The 11,691-nt window shown below is 42.1% G+C and overlaps 1 long non-coding RNA gene across 1 annotated transcript; it reads left to right on the top strand.

Annotated features, from left to right (window-relative positions):
- Positions 1-654: 654 nt before the first annotated feature.
- On the top strand, positions 655-1,162 carry LOC143715710 (uncharacterized). Its single transcript, XR_013195875.1, has 3 exons — positions 655-729; positions 892-986; positions 1,076-1,162. It is a non-coding gene; the product is annotated as an uncharacterized LOC143715710 (long non-coding RNA).
- Positions 1,163-11,691: the final 10,529 nt, after the last annotated feature.

Raw genomic sequence — 11,691 nt, 5'->3', positions numbered from 1 at the left:
AACTGCTGTTCGTCCGCCATAATCTCTCAATATATATATATATAGGGATAAATTGTTTGTGTGGTGCAGGGTATGTAAGACAGACAATATCACACAGGGACAGATTCACATGTAGCGCGACTGAAAGCACAGAAGCTAATGCGCTTGTGTTTTTGGGGTGCTTTATAGTTTCCTGGTCGATGACGTCACCCGCCTATGACGTTTCATCTCTCCATTGGGCTGATTCCATACGTGCTTCATGACGCACAACGCAGGGGCGTTCCCGCAGCGTTTGACGCAGCTCGAAGTTCCCTTGAAAGGGAATTCAGTTTATTAATGATAATGATAATTGTACTTGTCTTTTGTTTTATGTTAACTTTCTTTGGAATATCTGACACTATTGGTTACACAAAAAATACAAGCAATTATGTTCAATAATTTGACATTAATGTGCAGAAAATGTTTTTTTTTATATATAATTTTTATTGTGTGATGGATATTTTCTGGAAAATGCACTGGTAACAATTAAAAACAGACGATCAAAAATGTAATTCAACAGAAGATAATGGCTATGGTGAAACAAATATGCACTCACAGTATTTAAAAATAATTGTCTTTCTGCCTTTTTCCAGAAATGTTTTTCCAGAAATTATTGTGTAAGTTGTGTAGAATGTCAATGGAGTGACAGAAACTCTCAAATTTCTTCAAAAAGATTCAACAAAAGTCTTAAAGGGTTGGAACGACATGAGGGTGAGTAATTAATTACAGAATTGGTTTTCTAACTGTTTAACTACTTTAATTTGGAGTGTTCAAATCCATTATTAATGCTGACTATGTTCAATAGTTTGACATTATTGTGAAGAAAAGGACATTTCTTAGGAATACTTTTTATTGTGCGATTGCTATTTTCAGGAAAATGCACTGGCAACAACTAAAAACAGAAGACCAAAAATGTAACTCAACAGAAGTTAATGGCTGCGGTGGAACAAAGATGCACTCAAATAACGGTGAGCAGTAAGCTAAATTCTTTATTATACCTTTTATAAACTATTATCTTTATAGTTTAGAATAAATAATGACTGATATTGTACTTCAGGAACCAAGACCTGTGGGAATGCTGGAGGAATCAAGTGTACAAAGTCCTCCATCTCCTCAGCCATTAAAGAATTCAGATGTGAAGAGATTGAGGATTTAAAAATTGAAATCAAAAAGCTAAAAGAAAATGTACAATATTACCACTGATTCAGGATAAAAACAGATATGGAGAGAGAGCTGAAGGAGTGGAAAGGTAATGAAATCTAGTTCTACTACAGCAATTATTATCAGTACTAAACATCAGTTCTCAACAGTTTGCTTGTAGACTCTCTTCTTTTGTACATATACCACAGTCTGTTTGAATATTCGATCCTGACTGACTGGAAGGTGTGCATTAAAACAATGAATGCACAGATAGTTACAGTCTGTTTAATCATCATTCTAAATTAATGTGCTCTCTTTACTGTAACACACACGCGCAGTCACTCTCACACAGAAACATATTTCTAAGCAACAAGGTCTTAACATTGCTGTTTTTGGAGTTATTAAACTGACAGCTTCACTAGAGTGATGCTCATCAGATGCAGGTAATTCACATATGCACAATATCTCTATCTCTCTCTCTCTCTCTCTCTCTCTCTCTCTCTCTCTCTCTCTCTCTCTCTCTCTCTCTCTCTCTCTCTCTCGCTCTCTCCCTCGTTTTTGGAGGATTTATTTTATATTTTTAAATTTGTATAAATAAGCAATTTTTTTTTTTGTACAAAAACAGCTTTTTAAATGTAAAATTCACTTTATAAAAGACCCACATTTCTAACTTTCATTTATGGGGATAACATGGATAATTTGACATGGTTTAGTGCAAGCATGGTTCAGTATAATTTTTTTGGAAATCCGTTTTAAAAGTAAAAAATATCACTTTAACCAGTAGATTACTGCAGAACTTCACTATTTGCTATTTTACTAACTGAAACATTTTTTCACATTTTTTGCAGTTGGATTCATATCTACATATGAAATCACAATTATAACAATAAAAATAACTTTTTGTCAAAGTTTAGCATTGTTTGTACTGAAATCCCCAAAATCAGAAAAAAACGCAGAACACACATAGACTGTGTTCTGTTAAGTTGGTACACTTTAAATTTATAGAATTATATGAAAAACAGATGTTTGAAATAAATGCTAAACTCTAAAAACTTCAACTTTTCTTTTTGTAACATCTTGTTCAGGTTTGATTCTAATCATAATGTAGCCTAACATTATTGAAAAACTGATTTATTTCATTGCAAAAAATGCTAAACTGACAATAATTTTTATTTTTTATAATTGTGATTTCATAATATGTAGATATGAATCCAACTGGAAAAACTTGTGAAAAGATGTCTTTCAGTTAGTCAAAAAACATTTAAGCTCTGCAGCAATCTACTGGTTAAAGGGATACTTTTTTACTTTTAAAACTGCATTTTCCACAAGATGGGCAAAAATCTTACACTAAACCATGTCAAATTATCCATGTTATCCCAATGAATGAAAGTTAGAAATGTGGTTGTTTTATAAAGTGAATTTTACATAAAATTTAGGCACTGTACAGTATTTAAAAATGATTGTGTCTTTCTGATTTTTTCCAGAAATGCATGTTATTGGGCAAATTGTGTAGACTGTCAATGGAGTGGCAGAAAGCGCTCAGATTTCATCAAAAAGATCTTCAGTTGTGTTCCGAAGATGAGTGAAAGTCTTGCAGGGTTGGAACGACATGAGGGTGAGTAATTTAACTTATTTTACCTGGAGTGTTCAAAACCATTATTAATGCTGAACAATAAACCATACAAAATTAACTGGAAATTGTATGAATACTTTCCACAAACACTTGCTGACACCAAGTTAAATTTAAGAGATTAACTTGCAGATTAATTTTAAGCATAATATATGCCTGTGGTGAAGAGTGTAACTGAAAAGACTTTCTGTGATTCTTTTTGTTTGTTTGTTTTTTTCCAGACTACATCCAACAAAGTGTTTCCACATCTGAGATGAAGACAGTTAAAAGAACCATGTGGAATAATGAGGATAAGCTCTTCAAAAAACGCAACCTCTCTGTATAATGTGGGGGAAGATATATGCATGATTTGTAAATAAACACTTGGAATATATTGTCTAACTCTCAGCCTGTTATTTGAAGTTATATTAAAAAAGCAAAATCATATTATTTGTTGCATTGCAGTTGTTTTGTACCTTAATTCATTATATTGCAGATGTGTGAAAATAAAACTTAATCTGGATATTCTGGTTGTATTTCAATTGTACTGCACAGAATTTTATTAGTATTGCATTTTGGTAGTATTGTAATTGTACTTTAGTTGTACTATGTATTACTGTAGTATTCTTCATTGCAGTAATACCGCCATTATATTGCAGTATTATTGTAGTACTATTGCTGGAATACTGCAGTTATATTGCAGTAATACCACAGTTATATTGCAGGACTACTGCAGTTATATTGCAGTACTATTGCAGTAATACCAGTTATACTGCAGTATTATTGTAGTAATCCTGCAGTTATATTGCAGTATTATTGTAGTACTATTGCAGTAATACCACAGTTATATTGCAGTATTATTGTAGTATTATTGCAGTAATACCACAGTTATATTGCAGTATTATTGTAGTACTATTGCAGTAATACCACAGTTATATTGCAGTATTATTGTAGTACTATTGCAGTAATACCACAGTTATATAGCAGTATTATTGTAGTACTATTGCAGCAATACCACAGTTATATTGCAGTATTATTGTAGTACTATTGCAGTAATCCTGCAGTTATATTGCAGTATTATTGTAGTACTATTGCCGTAATACCCCAGTTATAAAACTGCAGTTGTACTCCAGCTATACTGCAATATGGCAGGTTTTTCGTGTCCAAAAAACGTCTCAGGTTACGTATGTAACCCTGGTTCCCTGAGAGGGAACGAGACGCTGCGTTGAGACGCGGTGGGAACGCTCTGCGTGATTGCGTCGTGAAGCACGTGTATAATCAGCCCAATGGAAGAGCGAGACGTCATAGGCGGTGACGTCATAGACCAGGAAGCTATAAAGCACACCAGAAAACAGACCGCGACAGCTTCTGAAAAAGCCTGAAGCAAGTCGATCAGGGCATGCAGGAAGTATGGCGGGAGAACGCAGCGTCTCGTTCCCTCTCAGGGAACCAGGGTTACATACGTAACCTGAGACGTTCCCTTTCAAGGGAACTCGAGCTGCGTTGAGACGCGGTGGGAACCCCATACCCACTACGCCATAAGACAAATGCCCGTTCTGTGTGAAGTCCTTGCGCACACTAGAAGCAAGCAACCTAGCCCCGGGAGTGGAGAGGTGTAGGTCATAAAATCTGACAAATGTATGAGGTGAGGACCAGCCTGCCGCATTACAAATATCCTGAAGGGAAACACCCGAAATTAAAGCCTAGATGCAGCCATACTCCTAGTAGAATGGGCCTGAACAGCCACAGGTGAACGCTGTCCGGCCGCTTCATAAGCAAGTGAGATAGCCTCAACTACCCACTTGCTCATTATCTGTTTAGATGCAGGGCAACCTATCTTAGGTTACCCGAAGCAGACAAATAATTGTTCTGATAAACGCCACTGAGCAGCTCTGTGGACCTAAGCATCCAAAGCCCGGACAGGGCATAACAGATTTAAGATTTTCCTGATCTGGGGTATTAAAGGTGGAGGACAGAAGGCCTGGAGCACAAATGACCGCACATTTAGTAGGGACCTAGAAATACAACCCGATCTGGGGTGAAGAAATACTACCACCAACCAGGTGCAAATCCAAGTACGTGCAGGCCTCAGCCTCATGTACCACGGAGAAGACGAAATTAGGGATCTCTCCTCAGAGATAGACCAGCAAAGAAACATTCATTACAGAAATCAAGTACTGTACCAAAAAGGGCAGAAACGAGATTCAGAAGGTGTTCTCTGCACCAGGCAGAGAACAGCATATTAGTCTTCTCGTGGAGGGAGCTCTAGACTGGAGTATGGTCTCCACGACCTCGGTCGAGAAACCTGAATCTATGAGCTGGGCCCCCTCAGAGGCCGAGCCCACAGTATCCACAACTCCAGAGCTCCCAGGAGCAAAGATATCGGGAAAAGCGTATAGGTGTAGTGGCAACCACACCTATTACATTACATCCAGTCCAAGCGGAGCTGGATGCGTGAGGGAGAAACACAAGGGCAATGCATTGTACAAGCGATGCAAAAGGTCGACTTGTAGTTTGACCGAAGTTCTCCCTAAGAAGCTCCACCACCTCGGGGTGAAGTCTCCATTCCCCGGGCCACAGCCCCTGCCTCAACAGGATATCTGCTCTGATATACGAGACCATCAGTGTGTTGTCCGGACCCTTCGCCGACCAACCACTCATGATTGCCCCCGACTTGTGAGGGAAACATCCGTCGATAGCATTATGCGTCGACAAGAAGCCCCCAACACTGGGCCTGGGCGAGGAACCAAGGTTCTTCCACATGACCGAGGCACGAAGGCATAGCCGCGTGACCTTGATCATGCGAAAACGGATTTCCCCTCGGAGAAAACCCCTTGGTCCCGAGCCACCACTGCAGGGGTCTCATGTACAGAGGGCCAAAAGTAACTACGTTGGACGCAACTGCCATGAGCCCCAGCCAAAGACCGTTCACCGAGCGGCCACTCATGACCACCCCCCATCCTGTGAGGGAAGCATCCGTCGATAGCGTGACGCGTCGACAAGAAGCACCCAGCACTGGGCCCTGGGCGAGGAACCAAGGCTTCTTCCACATGACCGAGGCACGAAGGCATAGCCGCGTGACCTTGATCATGCGAAAACGGATTTCCCCTCGGAGAAAACCCCTTGGTCCCGAGCCACCACTGCAGGGGTCTCATGTACAGAAGGCCAAAAGTAACTACGTTAGACGCAACTACCATGAGCCCCAACAGTCTCAGAGACTGTTTGCAGTGAGTGACTGACCTAGTTTTACATTCTTTACGGCTGTGAGAATCGCAGAAATACGTGCAGGAGACAGACGTGCTTGCATTGTTGTCGAATCCCATAATACACCTAGAAAGTGGTCCTCTGAGCTGGGAGGAGTACACTCTTTTTGGTGTTGAGCCGCAACCCCAACCTCCTTATGTGGGACAGAACGACATCTCGATGTTGAACTGCCAAAAGCTCGGACTGAGCTAAAAATCAACCAATCGTCGATATAATTTAATACGCGAATGCCCTGGAATCTCAGAGGAGCCAGAGCTGCATCCACGCATATTGTAAAAGGTGTGGGGTGATAACCTAGGCCGAATGGAAGAACCCGATACTGGTATGCTTCGCCCCTGAAAGCAAACCTCAGGAACCTCCTGTGATGAGGATGGATAGATAAGTAAGCGTCCTTTAAGTCTATTGTGACAAACCAGTCCTCGGACTGAATCTGTGACACAATCATATTTAGCGTAAGCATAATATGCTGTTTAATTGACACAGGTCTAGAGTAGGACGCAACCCCTCATCCTCTTTCGGAACAATGAAGTAATGGCAGTAAAACCCTGACTGTCTGCCGGGAGGAGGAACCCCTTCTACAGCTCCTTTTGCAGAAGTGTCAGTACTTCCTGCTCCATAACCAAAGCCTGCTCGGGGTCCACCACAGTGGGGAGGACCCCTAGAAATCTGGGCGGAAAAGAACCGAATTCTGAACCCTTTTCTATAGTGTGCAGGACCCACCGAGAAATATGTGGCAGTAGTTTCCACGCTGCCAGAAATTCTACTAGGGGAACCAGTCTCTCAAGACTGGCCTCTGGATTTGGTTGAACAGTCAGTACGGTGCCCTGAAGCGGCGAACCGGCAGGGAACAACCGAACTGACCGTTCTACGACCCTCCTCGGAGGATCGTATGGGGACGCTGACACCTCGGTGCCCTGAACGGCGAACCGGCAGGGAACAACCGAACTGGCAGCGCTGCGACCCTCCTCAGAGAGTCGCACCCCAGAGGGCGCCGAGGAGAAACGATTTCTCAAAACCGTCCCTGCCCCGAAGGAGCCCTCAGAAGCTTTATTAGAGATGACAGTCCTCAGATCTTGCCTCCCTTTAAATAACTTAGTTCCAATGGCCCTCCTCGGAGGATCATTGGAAAAAGCAGGCACCTCGGCACCCTGAAACGGCGAACCGGCAGGGAAACCGAACTGACTGCTCTACGACCCCCCTCGGAGGATCGTTTGGGGACACTGACACCTTGGTGTCCTGAACGGCGAACCGGCAGGAAAACCGAACTGGCAGCGCTGCGACCCTCCTCAGAGAGTCGCACCCCAGAGGGCGCCGAGGAGAAACGATTTTCTCAAAAACCATCCCTACCCCGGAGGGGACCACCCTTTAGAAGCCTGATAGCCTCGGCATCAGGGCTTCCTATTGTCCAAGCTTTTTTAGAGATAAAATAGTCCTCAGATCTTGCATATCTCTAACTGGCTAGACTGCTACCGCCACCCAAGTCCCCTTTGATTGTGGAGGAGCCCAAATGGCGATGCTCGCTGTGCTGCGAGGAGCTTAGTAGACTGAGACTGCTCCGCCCAGCAGTCTCAGGAACATAGATTGGTGAGGAAGAAACCTCTGGAACGCCGCTGAACGGTTTATTCTTAGTTTATGAAAGCGGAGCATCCAGAAGAACAGACATAATTTTATCTTATTTTTCTTTACTTTTAAATCAGAAAAACGTATAAATGTATATATATATATATATATCAGTCCGTGGCCACCAGCAGGAAAACAACCGAACTGGCCGTGTGCGACCCTCCTCAGAGAGTCGCCACCCAGAGGACGCAGAGGAGAAACGATTTCTCGAAACCGTCCCTCCCCAGTATAGTTTATCTGTTTTTGCACGACGCAATTCTCGAATAGCGTCAGTGCTGACAACCTCACATTCATCCATGTCTTTATAATTTACCCACCAGCGTTGCCTAATAAAAATTTTTTATTTAGTTGGCTGGTGGGTAACGTCGGGGTTAAAAATTATGACGCCGACTCGGGAGAGAGAAAGCTAGCAAGCGTCTCTTTAACCCGAGGCACTGTCATACCATGATACTTAATACCCATAGCATTACTATAGTTAGACGTAGGGCATTAAACACATAAAATAGAAACCTACTTATTCCACGATCTTGACACCTCAGTGTGGTGTGGAGATAGGGAAAAACGGCAGTCCCCGACGAGGAGGCTGAGATACAGAGTTTTTCTGTTTTTAGATATATTTCATCTAATAAACTCCTTATTTTCACTCTCATAAAGCTCAGCTGGCCAGAAAATATTTAACTAGCAACAGCACTAGATAAACCTCCTTTTAAAGCTCCTCTTTATTCAACAGAGTTATGAGCTGACTTATTTATTCATTTATTGAAAACTCAAACATCTGCCTTTTTTTAATATCTTTATTTGTTTTGTTCTCTTTCTCTAAACAAAACACTAACGATACCAATTCCTCGGAACTGGAAATCGCCAGCACTGGATCTGGCAGGTGAAAGCTGAGATAGGGCGGAGCCCGTCCCAACCCCCGCTGTCAGATCCGTTTGCGAACCCCAAAATGCGAGTCGCCGCCGTGCATCAGCAACAGCGGGACCCGCGCGGGGAGCGCGAACCGAACATTTAACAGTTTTTAATGATGTATAACACTTGCCTGTATTCAAAAATCGACGGAGTTATTTGAGTTTCTTTTGCACTGATAAGAAAAAATGTCGCGAAAGCCGACTCCAGGGGGTTAATAAAGCACAGTGGACCAAAGTCCTCTTTTCTGATGAGAGCAAATTATGCATCTCATTTGGAATCCAAGGTCCCAGAGTCTGGAGGAAGAACGGAGAGGCACACAATCCAAGATGCTTGAAATCCAATGTGAAGTTTCCACAGTCTGTGTTGGTTTGGGGAGCCATGTCATCGGCTGGAGTTGGTCCACTGTGCTGTCCACTCAACGCAGTCATCTACCAGGACATTTTCAGAGCACTTCCTGCTTCCTTCAGAAGACAAGCTTTATGGAGATGCTTCCTTCATTTTCCAGCAGGATTTGCACCTGCCCACACTGCCAAAAGAACCAAAACCTGGATTTTGATTTTGTGGGTTTCATAAGCTGGAAGCCATAATCATCAAAATTATAACAAATGAAGTCTTGAAATATCTCACTTTGCATGCAATGAGTCTATATAATATATATCAGTTTCACCTGTTAAGTTGAATTCTTGAAATAAATCAACTTTTTGATGATATTCTAATTATATGACCAGCACCTGTACTATCGATCAGCCGTGCTGCACTGACAAACTGCGCACAAATGAATCGCAGCCTTTGCCAAATCATGTGCGGTTAAATCACGATTAATTGTGCAGCCCTAATCTGAATGTAATTATAATGATAAGCTGACCCTCACTATTGCCAGTGATACTCATTAAAATAATGTCTACGAAAGAAAATGTCTGCTGACACAGGTGCATTTTCCCCTTCAGTGTAACATTTTCCATTTTGAGCAACAAAAGTGCTTTAGCCTCTTTTTCGTGATACGGCACGTAACGAGTTGCTTTCAATGAGAAATATTTGATATCAGAAACGTGTTTCTAAATATATTTTGATAATTTTGCTGCCTGAAATATAATTTAATAAATATACCCTAACATACACTATACCATTCAAAAATGTGAGGTTAGAAGTTTAAGTTAATACTTAATATTTCACAAAATATTTCTATTTCAAATAAATGCTGTACTTTTGAACTTTATATTAATCAAAGAATCCTGAAAAAAATATAACAGTTTCCACAAAAATATGAAGGAGCAAATAAGCTTTCAACATAATAAGAAATATTTCTTGAACAGCAAAACAGCACATTAGAATAATTTCTGAAGGATCATGTGACAGTGAAGACATGAAGCTGAAAATTCAGCTTTGCATCACAGAAATACATTGCATTTTACTGTTTGATCAAAGGTTTGTCATTGAAAGCAATGGGTTTATGCCCAAGTCACAATAAAATCTCTAAAGAGCATCTTAGTCTACATAATAATGTGCATTTGTCTTGGATCAAGATGGCGCCGCGGATGGCTGCCTCGGATCTCCGCACTGGTTAAACTCCGCGAGCGCGGCCTCCGCACTGCACTCTCCGGTATTCATCTTGCGAATCTCCGATCCCTTCCTAACAAAACGGACGAACTTCTTCTCCTCACCCGCACTAACAAGGATTTTTTAAACTCTGCTGCTCTGTGCTTCACTGAAACCTGGCTGAGTGAAGCCATACCAGAAAACGCAATACATCTGCCGGGCTTCCAGCTGTTCCGAGCGGATCGCATCGCGGAGCTAACGGGGAAAACAAGAGGTGGTGGATTGTGTTTCTACATTAACGAAAGTTGGTGTTCAGATGTAACAACACTGAAGAAGATATGCTCTCCTAATTTAAAGGCACATTTCATAAACTGTAAACCCTTCTACTCGCCTTGTGAGTTTTCCTCTTTCATTCTCGTGAATGTATACATCCCTCCAGACGCGTGGCGCTACAACAGCTGGCTGAACAAATAGCTTAAACAGAACAAAGGTATCCTGACTCTCTTTTAATCATTCTTGGGGATTTTAACAAAGCATCTTTCCCGTGAACAAAGCAATCTTTCCCGTGAACTACCAAAATACAGACAGCACGTTACATGTCCCACCAGAGACCGTAATATACCGGACCACTGTTACACCACAATAAAACATGCGTATCACTCTGTCCCACGTGCAGCTTTGGGGTTCTCTGATCACTGTTTGGTTCATCTCATACCGACCTACAGGCAGAAACTGAAATCAGCTAAACCTGTAATAAGGACTGTAAAAAGATGGACTAATGAAGCAGAGCAGAATCTACAGGCCTGCTTTGATTGCACTGATTGGACTGTTTTTGAAGCTGCTACCAACAATCTGGATGAGCTCACAGATACTGTAGCATCATATATAAGTTTCTGTGAGGATACATGCATTCCTACCAGGACATTCTTATCATTTACTAATGATAAACCATGGTCTACTGGGAAACTCAAACACCTTTGTTATGCCAAAGAGGATGCCTACAGAAGTGGGGATAAAATCTTGTATAACCAGGGCAGAAACAGACTTACAAAGGAGATCCGAGTTTCATCCAACGACCCATCGTCAGTCTGGAATGGCCTGAGGAACATCACCAACTACAAGTCACCATCCCCCCGATCTGTGGACAATCAACACCTGGCTGATGTTTTAAACTCATTTTATTGCAGGTTTGAAAAGCCCTCATTCACACCACACACCCGGTCTGATCTGCACTTCACACATTCACCATCACCTCCTGCACCCCCATTACTCCCCCCTCCTGCCATCCAACCTGAGCTTAAGGTTTGTGTGGAGGACGTGAGCCGACTTCAAAAAACAGAAGACTAGGAAAGCCTCAGGCCCAGACGGCATCTCATCTGCTTGTTTAAAAGCCTGCGCTGAACAACTGGCCCCTGTCTTCACGCAGATCTTCAATAGATCATTGGAGCAGTGTGAAGTTCCCTGCTGCTTCAAACAGTCCACTATCATTCCTGTCCCCAAAAAACCCAAAATCACTGGACTTAATGACTACAGACCTGTCGCTCTCACGTCTGTGGTCATGAAGTCATTTGAAAGACTGGTGCTGGCCCACCTGA

The sequence above is a fragment of the Siphateles boraxobius genome, unplaced genomic scaffold (genome assembly GCF_051911475.1).
Source record: "Siphateles boraxobius isolate OS27281-9 unplaced genomic scaffold, OSU_SipBor_1 12, whole genome shotgun sequence".
NCBI classification, from domain to species: domain Eukaryota; kingdom Metazoa; phylum Chordata; class Actinopteri; order Cypriniformes; family Leuciscidae; genus Siphateles; species Siphateles boraxobius.
The sequence above is the reverse complement of the archived record's forward strand: the minus strand, read 5'-3'. Positions and strand labels throughout refer to the sequence as shown.